This window comes from Amblyraja radiata, chromosome 3, assembly GCF_010909765.2.
Source record: "Amblyraja radiata isolate CabotCenter1 chromosome 3, sAmbRad1.1.pri, whole genome shotgun sequence".
NCBI lineage: Eukaryota > Metazoa > Chordata > Chondrichthyes > Rajiformes > Rajidae > Amblyraja > Amblyraja radiata.
Window position 1 is genome coordinate 97,209,014 of NC_045958.1, and position 18,333 is coordinate 97,227,346.

At 42.9% G+C, this 18,333-nt stretch overlaps 1 non-coding gene across 1 annotated transcript; it reads left to right on the forward strand.

The window, feature by feature from the left end:
* The first annotated feature begins 207 nt into the window (after positions 1-207).
* LOC116971641 lies at positions 208-399 on the forward strand. The gene has a single exon (XR_004411537.1). It is a non-coding gene; the product is annotated as a U2 spliceosomal RNA (small nuclear RNA).
* The last annotated feature ends 17,934 nt before the right edge of the window (positions 400-18,333 follow it).

The window sequence follows — 18,333 nt, forward strand, 5'->3', positions numbered from 1 at the left end:
CATCGACCTTGAAGATGCACACTATTCAGTACCTTCTCATATAAGTTTCGGATATACCGCAATTACCTGGATAGAGTAACCATGATGAGCGTTGCGGCATTTAAGTCAAAGTTATCCAGAATCAACTAGCCCTGACACTTAGAAACATTCCGTCATGGCATGTCTATATATTAACGACAAACTATCCTTGGATACAGCTTTAGCTGCATCGCTTCTCGGCCTTTTGGCTAAGATCAAGTGTAGTATCTGTTCTTATCAGTTTAATAATCCGATACGTCCCTTATCTAGGGACCATATATTAAATTGAATTTTGGAACAGGGAGATGGAATAGGGGCTTGCTCCGTCCACTCCACGCATCGACCCAGTATTGCAGTGCCTCTGGGAACGGTGCACAAAATATATATCCAGATATTTACGTTGACCATCCACAACGTTGTTATCTGGTATTCATTAAGACTATCAGTCATGGTGCATTAACCACCAATCAACTACGTGGCAAAGTAATTGGGATATAGCAGCATTACCAGCTACTGAACTTTGTACCTTTCCTATGAGCTGAGATACTAGTGTTCAAAACTATCTCCATACCTGTAATATGGGGACAAATGGATTAATCTGTAGTGTTATCATGGAATTTATCGGCAGGAAGGATTATGGTTGTACACTTCCACCTGATTTGAGTAACATCTTATGTGTCCTGATGTGTTACTGAGCTTGTAATACTTAATGCCAATATGAATTGACTTAAACATGTTATATATTAACTTACTTAATTCTAGTGAAGCATTTGCTCAGTAATCCACCAAATTTGCATGTTCGTTTATAAGATAACAACATCAGTGGTGGCATATACCAAACCACTTGGGCGGAGAACATCGATATTAGGTGACAATTTATTAACAATTGGAAACCGTATGTCGTCAAACATGTTTGACCATCAGTAACTCACCTATCAGGTGAGCTAAATACTGTAAACATACATTTAAACCAAAAATATTTGCTGAAATCACTAAGCAACATGGACACCAGATATCGATTCCTTATATCCAATTAAATCACCACGTACTAACTTACGTCACATGAAACCAATCTCAAGGCAGCGGCAATGGAGACATTCCCGCGTATTGAGGGGTGGGGGGAACCTAATCTCTATGTTTTCCTTTCCTTCTACCTCTTCAATAGGTACTACGGCTTCATCAGTCGGGTACTACGCAAATTACAGTGGACCAAGTCCTCAAGCATGGTTCCCAGTGATCCTTGACATGGTCATTAAAAGAATTGCAGAATTGGGAAGACCATTGCTGTGCTTCGATCAGCAGCACTATCAACCTGATGACAGTATTCCGTCGCATATCCTAGGGAACATACCTGAGGAGCATCAAGAAATGGTACACTGTTTTCCAAAACAGGAATTACACATTCAACTATAACAAAAAACTGTACTGGAGCTCCTGGCAGGTCTTCACCACAATGAAGGACATGTTCTGTTAGCCTACTCAACTTGAGTACCGCTCACTGGTGATCAGATACAGGAGAGGTGTATCAATCCATTCCCCAGAAATAGGTACACCCAAATTGGGATGTCAGTGAAATCCTGACATACCTTAGGGGATGATCACCAGCCAGGTCACTCACCCTGGAACAGCCTACCCTGAAGATGGACATGCTGGTGGCCTTACATCAACACAAAGAGCCAGCTCTCCCATCTACTGCGATGGGACAACATGGTTATAACACCAGATAGTGTCACATGCCCATTCAAGGGTTGGCCAAACAGAACAGACCAGGAACATCAGGTCCAGTCATGAAATTCCGGACATACCCACCTGAACCACGTTTTATGTGTCATGACCTACTTAGAGATCGACACAATAAGGAATACCGAGGGAGAGGAAAAAGCCTTATGGGTCAGCCACAGGAAACCTCATGGTCGGGTGACGAGCTAAACTATCTCTAGTGGCTCAAGCAGGTACTGGGAGTTGCTGGAGTAAATACTAACGTGTATAAAATCTTATTCCACCAGAACAGCTTCCACGTCAGTAACTAAGAGGATGGACGAGCCTATGGACCACATCCTGGCTACTGCAGGGTGGTCTAGGGAGTATACGTTCCAAACTTTTATAACAAACCACTGACAGAACCTGTATCGTTTGCAGAAAAAGAATGCAAAAAATATATAATTTAAGCCCGGGGGAGCAATTGGTCTTGTTGTTGTTAATAACACCATTATTGTTTTTACAAACAGATTCATGGTTGATTACGATAACATACTTCCTCCCTCGAATGACTTCGGCAGCGAGTGAAGTATGAACTGTTACACGGTTTGAAATCACAGAGCTTTGAAGTCTTCACGTAGTCACTCACGTGACTCCGAAGTAAAATAGTAAGATTAAACGAGAACTTACCAGTTTGAAGTTTGATCTGTATTTTATGAGGAGTTACGATGAGGGATTACGTGCCCTCCGCTCCCACCCTCATTATATGGATCAAACTAATAAATTGATGTCTCCTTATCTTTACTATGTTTACTTCAAATAACTGTGTCTATCTGTGATTCCACACCGCTGCTTGGAAGTATGCCGCGCCTGCGCACTGAGCGGGTTCTTCACGTAATCCCTCATCGTAACTCCTCATAAAATACAGATCAAACTTCAAACTGGTAAGTTCTCGTTTAATCTTACTATTTTAAACATTTATTGAAACCGATGAGCAATGCTAGGCGCATTAGAGTTTTGAGGAAATCTGCTTATAATTAAGACCAAATTGGCCCCGCCACCATTAATAGCAGCCTCGCTAGAAATGGATTCTACCAGCTGCCTGTCCATTGTGCTAACTGCCTCATCTTCTCATGGGGGTTTTCTTGCTGGTTAACCATCTATGTGGGTTATTATCAAATTCTTTTTGAATTCATGATATTTAACATTTAACAGTCTGCCTTCATCCACCATCTGGTCACTTACTCAAAGAGTTCATTTAATTTCATGAAGCTAGATTTACGCTATGTTTACAGAGATGGTCGACAGCTTCAAGTTCCTCAGCACACATATCATCAGCAACCGAACATGGTCCCTTCACGCAGATGCGGCATTCAAGAAAGCACATCGATGTTTTGCTTTCTTAGGCGTCTGAGAAGATGCAGCCAGTCCACCTGGATTCTCTACAGAAACTTCTACAGATGATTTATAGAAAATATTCTGATGGATGGATGCCTGGTATGGCAACTGCTCTTCTCTTCACCACGCTGAACCTGCTGAGAATGGAGATCACAGCCCAGTCCGTCACATCCTTGTCACTTCTTTCCAATCAGGACATCTTCATGATGCATTGCATCACGAAGGGTCGCGACCCAAAACATTTAGGGCATCACAGCAATGCAGCTGGTAGACCTGTTGCCTCACAGCGCCAGAGGCCCGAGTTTAATCCTGATCTCGGGTGCTGTCTGTGTGGAGTTTACACATTTTCCCTATAACCACATGGGTTCCTCCAGGTGTTCTGATTTCATCTAATATCTCAAAGACATGCAGGTTTGTACATAGAACAGTCCAGGCCCTTCATCCCACAATGTCTGTGCTGAATCTGATGCCAGCACCAACTTTTATCTGCATTCATATAATCCATATCCCTTCATTCCCTGCATAATCATATGCCTCTCCAATAGTCTATAACATGCCACTCTTATCTGCCTGCACCAGCACCCCTGGCAGCACGTTCCAGGCACTCACCACCCTCTATGTATAAACTTGCATTGCATGTCCCCATTAAACTTTGCCCCTCTCACCATAAAACAATGCTTCCTCTAGTATTTGATTTTTCCATCCTGGGTAAAGGTTTCTGACTGTCTACACTTTCAGTGCTTCTTATAATTGTATATACTTTGATCAGGTCAACCTGCAATCTCTGACATTCCAGAGAATCCAGTGCATGTTTGCCAACCGCTCCCTGTAGCTGATATCCCCTCATCAGGCATCACTCCAGTAAATCTCCTCTGCACCCTTTCCAAAGCCTCCACATCCTTCCTGTAATGGGGTAACCAGACATGCACACGATACTCTAAATGCAGCTTAACCAAAGTCTTGTAAAGCTGCATCATGACTTTCTGTCTCATACTTAATGTCCTGAATTATGAAGGCAAGCTTACCATATGCATTCTTTACCACACTATTGGCCCCATAACAGAAGCATCCACGTTGCCGGGCTGGAAACTAGAAGTATCCTGAGCTAATCCTGCTACCACCGTCATCTATTGCGACAAGTGATGGCTCCCACTGATTGTCGCCGGAATTTGCGCCCTTTTCAGGACGGACGATGACAGCGAGGTCAACACAAGATGGACACGAAAAGAAGAAGAAGAAGACCACTCTATCCACTTCTGTGGCCACTTTCAGTGAGTTCTAAACATGGCCACCAAGATCCCTGCATACATGTACTGTATGTTAATTGGCTTCTGTAAATAGCTCTGAGTGTGGTAGGGAGTGGATTTATTTATCTCACATCAATGGCCAAAGTCAGTGAACACATAACTAAATTCCACCTCCAAATAACTGCAGCAGTTTACAAGATATATGTTTATATATTTATTTCTTTGTTCGTTTATACTATTGTTTACAGGGTACCATGTTTATATATTCTGTTGTGCTGCTGCAAGTGAGAATGCCATTGTTCTGTTTGGGACATATGACAATAAAACACCCTTGTCTCTTGACTCTCTCGACTTTCCACTTCATTTTAGTGACCTTTATTGTTTAATTGATAATATCTCGCAATCACCACGTACTTCACCTTGATATTCCCCACTAGACACACACATTCTCCACCAGCTACAGTGAGAGAGAGAAAATCAGGACTATTCGTTCAGGTGAAAGACCATTCATCAGAGCTGGGAAAGTGAGAAAACAGGCATTGAAGTCACAGAGTAGGGGAGGATGAAGGAAGTGTTTGTGATAGGGTGGAGAGAAAGGTTGGACAGATAATATCAGGAGGTAAATATTGAGCCCCATTCAACACACTGGTAGCAATCTTTCTAATCAGCCATTGTCCTTTCTTCCTACCAATAAGCCAATTTTGAATCCAATTTGCAACTCCTCCAGGAAGGTGTAATTGAACATTGAACATAGAATAGCGAACAATACAGTACAGGAACAGGCCAAGGTATCTCTACCTGAAATACAGTACAGGAACAGGCCAAGGTATCTAATCTATCTGATTAATCTCTGCCTGAAGGCGATCCATATCCCTCCTTTCTCCGCATATCCATGTGCCTATCCAAAAGCCTCTTAAATGCCAAGATTGAGTCTGCCTCCACCGTCACCCCTATCAACGCATTCTAGGTACCCACCACTCTCTGTATAAAAAGCTTGCTCAGGACACGTCCTTTTATACTTTGCCCTTCTTACCTTAAAGATATGCCCTCTAGTCTTTGGTATTTCCACTCTGGGAAAAAGGTTCTGACTGTCTATCCTATCTATGCCTCTCATTATTTTATAAACATCTATCAGGTCTCCCCCTCAGCTTTTGCCACTCCGAGGAAAATAACCCAAGCTTATCTTATCTCTCCTTATCACTAATATCTTCTAATCCAGGCAGCATTCTAGTAAAACTGTGAAGCACCCTCTCCAAAATTACCACTTCCTTCCTGTTATGGGGTGACATTTTAGCGAGACCAGGCAGGTTGAGTTGAATAATTTTTATTGTTAAATTAAAACGGAAATGAAACTCGGTAACACGCTTGCCTGACTAGCTAACACGAGAATAGCATCTGTTGCTGGGAGGAGCGCTGACTACTGACTGGAAAGCCCGCGAACTAACCCCCGCAGTCACGTGATCGAGCCAACCAATGACGGGGGTTCAAAGTTCCCCAAACCACCACTAGGTGATGCTACAACACAATGGAGCAACGGTAGAGTTTCTGCCTCAGAGACCTGGGTTCGATCCTGACTATGGGTGCTGTCTGTACGGAGTTTGTACATTCTCCCTGTGACCTGGTGGGTTTTCTCCGGGTGCTCCGGTTTCCTCCCACACTCCAAAGACGTGCAGCTTTGTAGGTTAATTAGCTTTGGTAAATTGTCCCGAGTGGTTGGGTGATCGTTGGTTGGTGTGGACACAGTTGGTCAAAGAGCTCCTTTCCAGTATCTCTCACTAAACTAAACTAAACAATCTCACTTTGTTTATCAATGGCACTGTGGGAGAAGAGGCTGATGAAAGGTGCAGCACTGCTAAACCCAGAGCAGAACAATTTTGGGCACATCATCTCCTCAGCATTGGCAACTTCATCTCCTCAGCTTCGGGCAGAGTCTTAAACCTCGTCTGGTCTTTTCTTTCTGGCATAAATGACGTCAAGTGGTGCAACATGTAAATTTTACCTGGAGTGAGACAGTGCTGGAGTGATAAAGAAAATTTCTTAACTACTAGGAAAGCAACCAGGTTTACCAATACAGTTTCCCCTGAAATGTTGTGAGTACAAGTACTAGCTTAGATGGGGCATCTTGGTCGATATGGAGGATCTAAGCCAAAAGCACTGTCTCCATGCTGTATGACAAAGTCATAGAGTCATACAGTATAATACAGAGACGGGCCTTTCAGCCTGACTCTTCCAGTTTGTGCAAGATGCCCCATCTAAACTAGTATTATTTGCCCATGTTTTGCCATTCAAAGGTACATTCAAGTTTATTTTGTTATCCACAATTAGATTTGTGACCAAATATGTGCTTTGACTGCTTGGTTCATGGAAATCAAGATCATGGTTACAGATTCAGGGACAGCTTCTTCCCAGCTGTTATCAGGCAACTGAATCATCCTACCACAACTACAGAGCAGTGCCAAACTACTATCGACCTCATGGGTGACTCTCGGACTACCCTTGATCTGACTTTGCTGGCTTTACCTTGCACTGTAAATGGCTCAATTATAATCATGTTTTGGCTTTCTGCACGCAACAAAAGCTTTTCACTGTACCGAAAACAGGTGCGAGTCCAGATGGGCCACAGGGGAGGGAAGGGTGAGAAGGGAGGGGGTTTATTGGGGACAAAGAGGGGAAGGATTTTGGGGGTGGAGTGGTCGAGAAACATACAGATAGTTCTGCTTTAAGGCGATAGATGCAATCCTACGTCTATGTTATAGTGGAATTACCTCTAACTACAATGAAAAGAATCATTTATCAGCAATGGATCTTGAATGAATGGGTAGACACAAAATGCTGGAGTAACTCAGTGGGCCAGGCAGTATCTCTCGAGAAAAGGGATAGGGGGCTTCAGAAGAAGTCTGAAGAAAGGTAGCGACCTGAAACGTCACCCATTCCTTCTCTCCAGGCATGCTGCCTGTCCCACAGAATTACTCCAGCATTTTATGTCCATCTTTCTAATAAACCTTGTGTTGTAGAAAATTGCGTTATAAAGTCAATTGTGCCAGTTGTGGAAAGGGAGCTTGGGCCTGTAGAGTTTCAGACTTGCAATAACAAAGTTATTTATCCTGCAAGATTTCCAAAAAGAAAGGTCTTTTCAATCGCATTGTTGATTTTTGCTACTGCAAGCAACAGATACCGAAGACTGTATGTTACATTGTTTAGTCGAATAAAAATTAATGTGTCAGTAGAAGCAATTGTCAACTTCAGTGGCCACCCGTGGTGAACTATCATCTGTGTTTATAAGAGTCAATGCTGTCTGATTCTTGCATGGAGGTGACATTAAATCCAAGAGATCGTTTTTATCTGCTGGCCAATTACCAAAGTAACTTTTAAGTGGTTCTCTAGTTCCAGATAGAAATCACCTTCAAGCCAATTCAGCCCATGTAATATAAATACTGTTCCCTGATTCATTTCTCTCGTTCTATCCAATTTGTGTTGTGGAACAATATGGATATAACATTTTGGAAACACTTCATAGTAGAATTACCTGTACCTACAATGAAAATAATAATTTTTCAGCAATGGGTGTGATGCTGGATGTTGAATGAATGGGTAGACACAAAGTGCTGGAGTAATTCAGTGGTCAGGCAGCATCTCTGGAGAAAATGGATAGGTGGCTTCAGAAGAAGTCTGAAGAAGGGTCTCGAAATGAAACATCACCTATCCATTTTCTCTAGAGATGCTGCCTGCACTTTGTTTCTATCTTTGGTATAAACCAGCATCTGCAGTTCCTTCTTGTAACATTATATATGTTGAATGAATTGGTTTGGACTGGTGAGTTGGGGGGTCAGTGTGGTCAGAAGGAGCTGAGCAAACTGGTCAGAAACAGTGCTGGCAGGAACTTAATCTTTGTGCATGGGGAAGAATGAAACAGCCCAAGGCTGCAGCCAAGATCATTAGAGGAATGTGTGCACAGCCTCTGAGTGGCTGTAATTTGAGGAAGCCTGCAGTGCAGACATATCTCCATGTCTTCTCTACCTGTAGCTATGGGCTGAAAGACAAGTCGTCAAAAGTCTTCTCTCCTTGAGAATGCTGCTTCAGAGATGTATGTACCTCATTTAGCAAAGGGCAGTAAACTGTCCTATGTGACAGCTATTAGCAGCAGCTGACAACTAATAGTTCCGTTTAGTTTATTGTCACGTGTACCGGTACAGAAGAAGGTATCAATGCAAAATGCCACCTTTTTTCAGTTTATTTTGGTTTATTGCCGTTCGAGGTACAGTTGTTGCATTCTATCCAGTCAGTGAAAAGACCAAACATGATTGCAATCACTCATGAGATGCTGCCTGACTTGCTGAGTTACCCCAGCACTTTGTATCCTTTTGTCTCTTTTAAAGCTGGCCATGCTGATTACACACTGTTTGCTACAAGCTGATGATACAACACGGCAGTAGCGAATGCTGTGCTGAAGCTGACATCCATTTCAGTGCTGTATTAACAGGCAGCCTTGAAGCAAACTTCTGTGACTGTTGTAAACAGCATTAGATTAATCCCCAATGCTGGTATAACACCGAAGGAACAGTATGAACCTTTAGTCTCCAGCACCAAACTCTTCCTTAGCCAATGGCTCCAAGCTCGTCACTGACCTGAGATTTAAGCAAGATGTTCACAGGCATTATATAGCATTTCAGATTCAATTGTGATTCCAACTCCATTTCCTCGCCATTTTTAAAACAGCCAACTGCATAATATTGTTCATCACACTCTCCTTAGCTCATAACGTCATAAGTGACAGGAGCAGAATTAGGCCATTTGGTCCATCAAGTCTACTCCGCCATTCAATCATGGCTGATCTATTTCTCCCTCCTAACCCCATTCTCCTGCCTTCTCCCCATAACCATTGACACCCGTACTGATCAAAAATCGATCGATCTATCTCTGCCATATTGATCCCTGGGATGGCGGGACTGTCATATGAGGAATGATTGGAAAGACTAGGCTTATATTCAATGGGGTTTAGAAGGATGAGGGGATATCTTATAGAAACATATAAAATTATAAAAGGACTGGTCAAGCTAGATGCAGGAAAAATGTTCCCAATGTTGGGCGAGTCCAGAATCAGGGACCACAGTCTTAGAATAAAGGGGAGGCCATTTAAGACCTAGGTGAGGAAAAACATTTTCACCCAGAGAGTTGTGAATTTGTGGAATTCCCTGCCACAGAGAGCAGTGGAGGCCAAATCACTGGATGGATTTAAGAGAAAGTTAGATAGAGCTCTAGAGGCTAGTGGCATCATGGGATAAGGGGAGAAGGCAGGCACGGGTTATTGATTGGGGACGATCAGCCATGATCACAATGAATGGTGGTGCTGGCTCGAAGGGCCGAATGGCCTCCTCCTGCACTTATTTTCTATGTTTCTATGTTTCTATTAAAAATATGCACTGACTTGGCCTCTTCAGCCTTCTGTGGCAAAGAATTCCAGAGATTCACCATCCTCTGACTAAAGAAATTCATCCTCATCTCCTGCTTCAGCTCATCTGCTGCTGAAACACACATCTGTGCTTTGGTTATCTTTCGATTCAACTATATGAAAAATTTCCTGGGCCAGCATCCCTATTTTCACCCTCTATAAAACTGAATTCATTTAAAATTCTGCTAACTGGCAGTTCACCCAGTGAATGCCATGAGTGCCATTCACCCAAGGACCTATCTGGTCACTCGGTGCGTTAGCTCCTGTTCCGGTAGTACCTTGGTTTTAAACTCCATGTCTTTGTATTGCAATCACCACATGGCCTCGTTCCTCCCGGTCACCTCGATCTCCTCCAGCTGAACGACAATGTGAAATCTCAAACGCAAAGGACTGCAGCAGCTGGTAGCAGGAGATCATGACCCGGAACGTCACCCATCCCTTTTCTCCAGAGATGCTGCCTGACCCGTTGAGCTCTGTGTTTGAGGCACTTTGTGTCTCTCTGCAGAAAACACATCACTGGGCAATCCAGATCTCAACCCAAAACCTTGTTTATTCCTTTCCTCCACTCTGCCCCCTACAGATGCTGCTTGACCTGCTGGGTTCCTCCAGCAGATTAGTTTTAGTTTAGTTTAAAGATGCAGCATGGAAACAGGACCTTCGGTCCACCGGGTCCACCACGGCCAGTGATTCCCGCTCAGTAACACTATCCTACACACACTAGGGACAATTTTAACATTTATACCAGGCCAATTAACCTACAAACCTGTACTTCTTTGGAGTGTGGGAGGAAACCGAAGATCTCGGAGGAAAGCCAAGCGGGTCACAGGGAGAATGTACAAACTCCGTACAGGCAAGCACCATAGTCTGGACCAAACTCAGGTCTCTGGTGCTGTAAGGCAGTAGCTCTACCGCTTGTTGTTTTCATTGCTCCAAATGTGAAATCTATGCTTTTTTAAAAAACGTTCTGCCTTTGACGCTTCCTGCAATCATCACCTCGGCCTCACTGTTGCCTCTGCCCCCAGCTCCCAACCGTGAAACCTACCATATTGAACATGTTTGTGGTCAGTTGTAGGGTCATAGAGTTATACAGCATGGCAACGGGCTGTTTGGCCCAGCAAGTATATAAAGTTATGAGAGGTGTAGATAGTTGACGGCCAGAACCTTTTTCTCAGGGTGGAAAGGTCAAATATTAGAGGGAATATCTTGAAGGCAATTGGGGCGACATTTAAAGGAGATGTGCACAGAAAAGTTTTTACATAGTGGTGCCTGGAATCCACTGTCAGTAGTGATGGTGCAGGCAGATGTGGTAGTGGCGTTTCAAAGCTTTCAGATAGGCATATGGATACACAGGGAATAGAGAGATATGGATCACATGCAGGTAGATGAGATTTGTTTATCTAGGCATTATATTTGGCGCAGGCTTTATGGGACAAAGGATATGTTCCAATAGACAATAGACAATAGATGCAGGAGTCGGCTATTCAGCCCTTCGAGCCAGCACCGCCATTCAATGTGATCATGGCAGATCATCCCTAATCAGTACCCTGTTCCTGCCTTCTCCCCATATCCCCTGATTAAACTGTGGCCCCTGGTTCTGGACTCCCCCAACATCGGGAACATGTTTCCTACCTCTAGCGTGTCCAAACTCTTAATAATCTTATATGTTTCAATAAGATACCCTCTCATCCTTCTAAACTCCAGAGTATACCAGCCCAGCCGCATCATTCTCTCAGCAGATGAACAGTGCGCCTGCCTGAAAGGCTACGGATCAAGTTCTGGAATTTGGGCAGCTATTTTCCAGCCGGCACGGATACCATCTTCTATGTCGTCAACTCTACGATTCCTTGAAACTGGCAAGACGTCTGATTCACACAACACAGTGGAAACCTGGAGCGCTCTCCCCAAAAGGTTTTTTGGATGTTGTGGGTCAGTTGGTACTTTCACTGGCATGTTAGATAAGAATTTTGGTGGGAGGGTTAATGAGGGATTCGGAGCAAATATGCATAAATTAATCTGAGCACAGGCCTTCCCTGACTAACAAATGGATCCCATTTGTACAGATGTTGATTTTGTACATGTCAGAAAATAGACAAAAATCACTGCCATTTTGTAATGAATGGCATTAAAAAACACACAATGCTGACAAGAAGGAACAAAGAGACAAAACTAGTTCTAACGTTCCTAGAAAGGAACGTATGTATGTACATCGGACTTCTGAATTTAGTATTGGAGCTTTTCTGCATGTATGGGTTTCTCGTAAGTAGGGCATTTGTTACTCTGGGATGGCCTGTGTACTGCTCTGTCATGGTCCAATTGAATGTCAAGAAAAATACTTGAGGAACTGATTTGATTATGCTTTTAGCTTTGAAGAGGGATGTTGTGTAGATCATCTAATTGAGGTATAGAAAAATATTTATTGCACGGATTATAATTTTATATTCAGGAGGGAGGGACGGAATGCTGAGGCACAACAAATTTGCCATATGCTTGTTTAGTTTCTGTAATGAAGAATGATTTGTAATCTGGCAAGCAAAGTCATTAATGGATTGTCTCGCCATTCCCAGGCATACTTTACACATACCTGGCTATTTCACGTAATAGATCAAAAGTAATGCCTTTGATTCTTTTTCACTGAATGAGTATCCCTTGGTTGGAAACCTTTATGCCTTTGGCAAGAACCGTATGTACCTGACTGATCTATGAACATTCCTTTTAACTTTCTCTAAGCACGACAATCCCACTTCCTTTGGATTTTTCATGTAAGTGAAGCCTTTCATCTTGATACCATTCTTGCTGTTTAATGCAGTCGAGCAGATTTGTGTAGAAGAGATTTGTGAAAACGTAGCATACCTTGCTTTTATACTTTGCTTCTCTGTTCCAAAGGTTTGGTGTTCCTTTTTTAAACTGACTACTCAACCAACTAGTTCTGCAATTGTTAAAAATTCCCTTTGTACATCTGCAGCAGTCTCTGTCCCAACATCCCCCATGTTGGGACAGACAGATGGCACAATGGGCTAAGTGTTCGTCTGGCAACCGGAAGGTAGCCGGTTCGAATTCCGCTTGGAGTGCATACTATCGTTGTGTCCTTGGGCAAGACATTTCACCCACCTTTGCCTGTGTGTGAATGTGTGTGAATGTGCGTGAGTGATTGGTGGTGGTCGGAGGGGCCGTAGGCGCAGATTGGCAGCCACGCTTCCGTCAGTCTGCCCCAGGGCAGCTGTGGCTACAGAAGTAGCTTACCACCACCGAGTGTGACTGAGGAGTGAATGAATAATGCGATGTAAAGCGCCTTGAGTATTAGAAAGGCGCTATATAAATCCCATCCATTATTATTATTATTATTATATGACAGTCCCGCCATCCCAGGAATTAACCTTGTGAACCTACGCTGCACTCCCTCAATAGTAAGAATGCCCTTCCTCAAATTAGGGGACCAAAACTGCACACAATACTCCAGGTGTGGTCTCACTAGGGCACTATACAACCGCATAAGGACCTCTTTGCTCCTCGTCTCAACTCCTCTTGTTATGAAGGCCAACATGTTATTCGCTTTCTTCACTGCCTGTAAAGAAAGTACTTCCAGTGTTGTGCTCTTATATATTCAATGTTCTATGTCCACACCAGCCAAAGGTCCCCTGTCTGTGTTAATCTCATCTTCCAACACTTGGCCTGTAGCCTTCAATGCCAAAACAATTTGAGTGCTCAGAAAGATACTAGTTAAATACTTTCAGTGACTTTACCTCCACCACTCTCTTTGGCAGTACATTCTAGTTACTCATCACTCTCTGGGTGAAGAAGGTTCCCTTCCAATCCCCTCTAAAACAGTTGCTCCTTACCCTAAATCAATGTCCACTAGTTTTATCTATCTTTATCTACTTCTACAAAGCCCCAGGTGGTGTGGTGGCAAATCTTTTAAAGAAAGGTTTTGTGAACCATATTGGTTTGTTTTTACCAGATTCAAGCAACTGCTTGCATTTTATGCTGTCAATGTTGTGGTCATACCTGGAGGCTGCAGCGAATCGTCCGATCAGCTGAGAAGGTTGTTGGCTGCAACCTTCCCTCCATTGACAAACTGTACACTGCAAGGGCCAGGAAGTGAGTGGGTAAGATCATCTCTGACCCTTCTCACCCTGGCCACAAATTCTTTGAATCACTTCCCTCTGGAAGGCCACTCTGGATCGTCAAAGCTAACACAGCCAGACATAAAAACAGCTTTTATCCAGGAGTAGTAGCTCCACTCAATAACCAAAAATCTGTAGCCTCCTTTTGCTCTGGTATTTTATTTAATCCACATGTTTAATCGATAATGTTTTATTATTAATGTTTAATGCTTTATGTGTCATTCTTAATTGTCACTGTATGTTGTGTTGTCACTTGCGAGTGGAGCACCAAGGCAAATTCCTTGTATGTGAATACTTGGCCAATTAACTTATTAATTCATTCATACATTGCTTTCACTGTGTGCTTTGCTGCGTACTCCCATTGCCCTGTACTGCTGAGCTTTGTTAATCGTGGGTTGTCCTACTTCAGCATGTTTGAATCCACCTGGTACAAAAGTTGAATTCTAATTTTCCGATATAATTTTCTTAGTTGAGCAGCACTTGAGGATCAAAAAGGAAGTTGGCCAACAAATACACCTTAAAGGATAAGAGGGATGTTTGGTTTAGATGTTCCAGATCATGGGCCCCAGGCAGTTGAAGGCAGAGCAAACAATGAAGAAGTGACGATGGTGGCACAGTGGCGCAGCTGGTAGGGTTGCTGCCTCATAGTGCTAGAGACCCGAGTTCGATCCTGATCTTGGGTGCAGTATGTGGAGTTCGCATGTTCTCCCTGTGACAGCACGTTTCTTCCAGGTGCTCTGGTTTCATCCCACATCCCAAAGATGTGCAAGTTCGTAGGTTAATTGGCCTCTGTAAAGTTTCAAATCTAGTTGTTAGTTTTAGCTTAGTTTGTTGTCATGTGTACCGAGGTACAGTGCAAAACTTTTCTTGCGTGCTAACCAGTCAGGGGAAAAACTATACATGATTACAATTGAGCCACCCACAGAGTACAGATACACGTTAAAGGGACTATCATTTAGTGTGGGATATAGTCAAGTAAAGCCCGATTAAAGATATTCTGAGGATTTCTAGTGAGGTAGATGACTCAGGAAAGCTCTCTAGTTGTTGATAGGAGGGATCACTTGCCTGATAACAGCTGGGAAGACACTGTCCCTGAATCTGGAGGTGTGCATTTTCACACCTGTGTACCTTTTACCTGATGGTAGAGGGGTGAAGAGGGAGTAGCCAGGGTGCGACTTGTCCTTGATTATGTTGCTGGCCTTGCTGAGACAACGTGAAGTATAATTGGAGTTAATAGAAGGGAGGTTAGTTTGTGTGACTTGCGTCTACAATTCCCTTCAATTTGTTGCCATCTTGGATAGAGCCGTTCCCAAACCATGCTGTGATGCATCCCGATAAAATGCTTTCTACGGCGGATCTGCAGATGTTGGTGGCGACATGCTGAACTTCCTAAGCCTTTGAAGGAAGTAGAGGCATTGGTGTGCTTTCTTGGCCATTACTTCAATATGGATGCCTTTTGATATTGCTTCAATATAAGGGCCCCTAATGTGTAGGGGATGGTTGAGATGAGGCACATTCACCAAGTGAAAATTCATTTGTTATTTGTTTGTTGAGCTGGGCTTCCTTCTCACTGTTCATCACAGTAGCACTCCTATTTCGACCATGGATTCTGGTTCATTAGCATTCGCAATACAAACAGTGGCTTGGTTGGTAGTATTTCTGCAACTGATAGCTTCCTGCTGGGAAAAATTTGCACAATTTATTGAATTTTCTATCAGAGCAGTGATAACACTTACTGTTGGCGATTACTGTCATTGCTGTAAATTTCAAAACAAGAAGTTAGCATAAACTGAAGTGAGAAAGATAGAAGAAGCTTGCTCAATAGCTTTGTGGTCCACATATTCAAGGTGAAACCATGCACTTCCTGATTTACAGTTTACACCTTGTCATGAAAGAAGTCCAAGTGTAATCCTCCATCCCAAAACAGGTGCAGAAGCTGCAGAAGAAGATGAGAGGTGTTGAAAGGATTTTGCAGCATAATAAAACATATTCTTAGTGTAGGGTGAGATGGGCCAGTGTGCCACTGACATCAATAAAGTAGAATGTGTAGAAGGTAAGTACAACTGGGACTAATACTCCTGCACACTTCAATCACTTGGGTGGCACAGTGGTGCAGCGGTCGAGTTACTACCTTACAACACCAGGGACCAAGGTTCGATCCTAACTACCGCCACTGTTTGTATGGAGTTTGAACATTCTCCCTGTGACCACATGGGTTTTCTCCTTGTGCTCTGGTTTCCTCCCACACACCAATGATGTACAGTTTGTAGGTGAATTGGCATCTGTAAAATGGTGTATTACCTGTGTGTAGGATTGTGCAGGATGATCACTGGTCAGCGCGGACTCGTTGGGACGAAGGGCCTGTTTTCACACTGTATCTCTAAACTCTAAAAGTAAAGTCTAATGACCAGCTTGGCTTCTTTCTGGTCTCGACCTGAAACGTCACCTACTGTTTTCCATAGATGCTGCCTCACCCGTTGAGTTTCTCCAGTATTTTTTGCCTACTTTCGATTTTTCCAGCATATGCATTTCCTTCTTAAACAGCTTGGCTTCATTGAACACTTGCCCACCATAATGCAAAGAAAGGTGCAGTCACTCTGAAGGGATTATACTTCCATTAGTGGGAGATAGAACAGTTACTGTATGTAAGCAGATTATAGAAGGATGCAAAAGCAACAGGGTAACTTTAACTTCCCCGATATTGACGAACTTCCTTCATGCAATCGGCTAAGACGGGCCAGTAATTGTTTGGTGTATCAAATATGTTTTCTTGAAATAATATTCAGGTTTACCAACACAAGGAGAGACCAGAGAGGACCTTGTGTTGGTAGACTAGCCTGGATGGATGACTAGTGTTTCATTGGGGGAGCATTTTGGTAGCAGTAATCACAACATCTTACGCTTTAAGACAATTACAAAAGTTACAGTTACTTGGAGAAAGTATTTGAAGAGAACAAATTATAACATTATTAGGCAGGAGTTAGGGAAAGTAAGTCGAGAGCATCTGTAATTGAGTAACTCCACATCTGATATGTGGGAGTCATTGAAGACTAACTGATTAGAGTAAAATACTGCCATGTTCCAGTAAGGTCATGGGCACCCTGGGGGAGTTCCAGGACCGCTGGGCTCCGCAGGGTGTTGAATGCATCCTTGACAAGGAGTGTAAGATGGCTGTATAGTAGCTTATTAAGGATATTTGTTTGAATTGTATTATGGTGGTGGGTTCTGCTTTGTTATATTGTAGTGTGATATATATATATTTTTAATAATTGAATACAATTTTTGAATTTAAAAATAATTGATTAAAATTAGTGGTTTAAATAAAAGGAGATGGGACATGGACGGCAAGGTAAAGGAACCTTGGATGATGAGCGGGGTTGTGCATTCCTGGAAATCACTGCCAGGTGCGGTGGTGGAAGCAGATAAGATAGTGGTGTTTATGGGGATCTTAGATAAACACATGAATGTACAAGGAATGAAGGGATATGGATCATGTGCAGACAGAGGGCCAAAGAGCCTGTTCCTGAGCTGTGAGGTTCAGTATCCCAGTAATAACAAACATAGTTATACATGGAGGCTGAATGATAATTATGTACACTGCCTTCGCAGTTCAATGGTCCAAACTTCCTACCTCTGTTCTCACGCTAGCTGAACCGACTCGAGTCTTGCCAGACCGATAAAGAGACTGTTTAAAATATAACAAAGAAATCAGATAAATGATCGGCTGAAAACAGATGGTGGATTTGCAGAGTTAATTGCACAGTCAAAGGTTTATGTACAGCGAATATCCCAATGATCTTTGATTGTTATGATTTAAAATGCTATCTATTTGAATAATTTCACTGGGTAGATGCTTTCAAACACACAATCAAGAATCCTCTGAAGTTTAAGTGTATAATATGACATTGAATCGTACAGTGATGCCAATTTACATTAACCTAGTGCCTTTATAATTGGGTGCAGGCAGATGCAAATGGGAGGTGAGCCAAGAAAAGAGTGATTAGTAGAGATCCAAATGTTTAGAAACGCTTGTAGAATTTAAGCATCTTCTTAAAGAAGTAAAGAGATGATGAAGATGTGAGATGGGGAAGAGATGTAAAGAGAAATTTGCAACACTGGTAAACAGTCATAACCTTTTCTCCCAGGGCGAAAATGTCACGACTAGAGAGCAGAGCATCAAAGCGAGAGAGGCAGCATTTAAAGATGATGTGTGGGGCAAGTTTTTTTTTTAACAGAGAGTGATGAGTGCCTGGTACGCACTCCTAGGGGTGGTGGTGGAAGTAGATATGATAGTGGCATTTAAGAAGCTTTTAGATGGGCACATGCAAAGAATGGAGAGATATGGTTCACGTGCCTTGGATGAGATTAGTGTCACCTGGCATCATGTTTGGCAAAGTGGGCT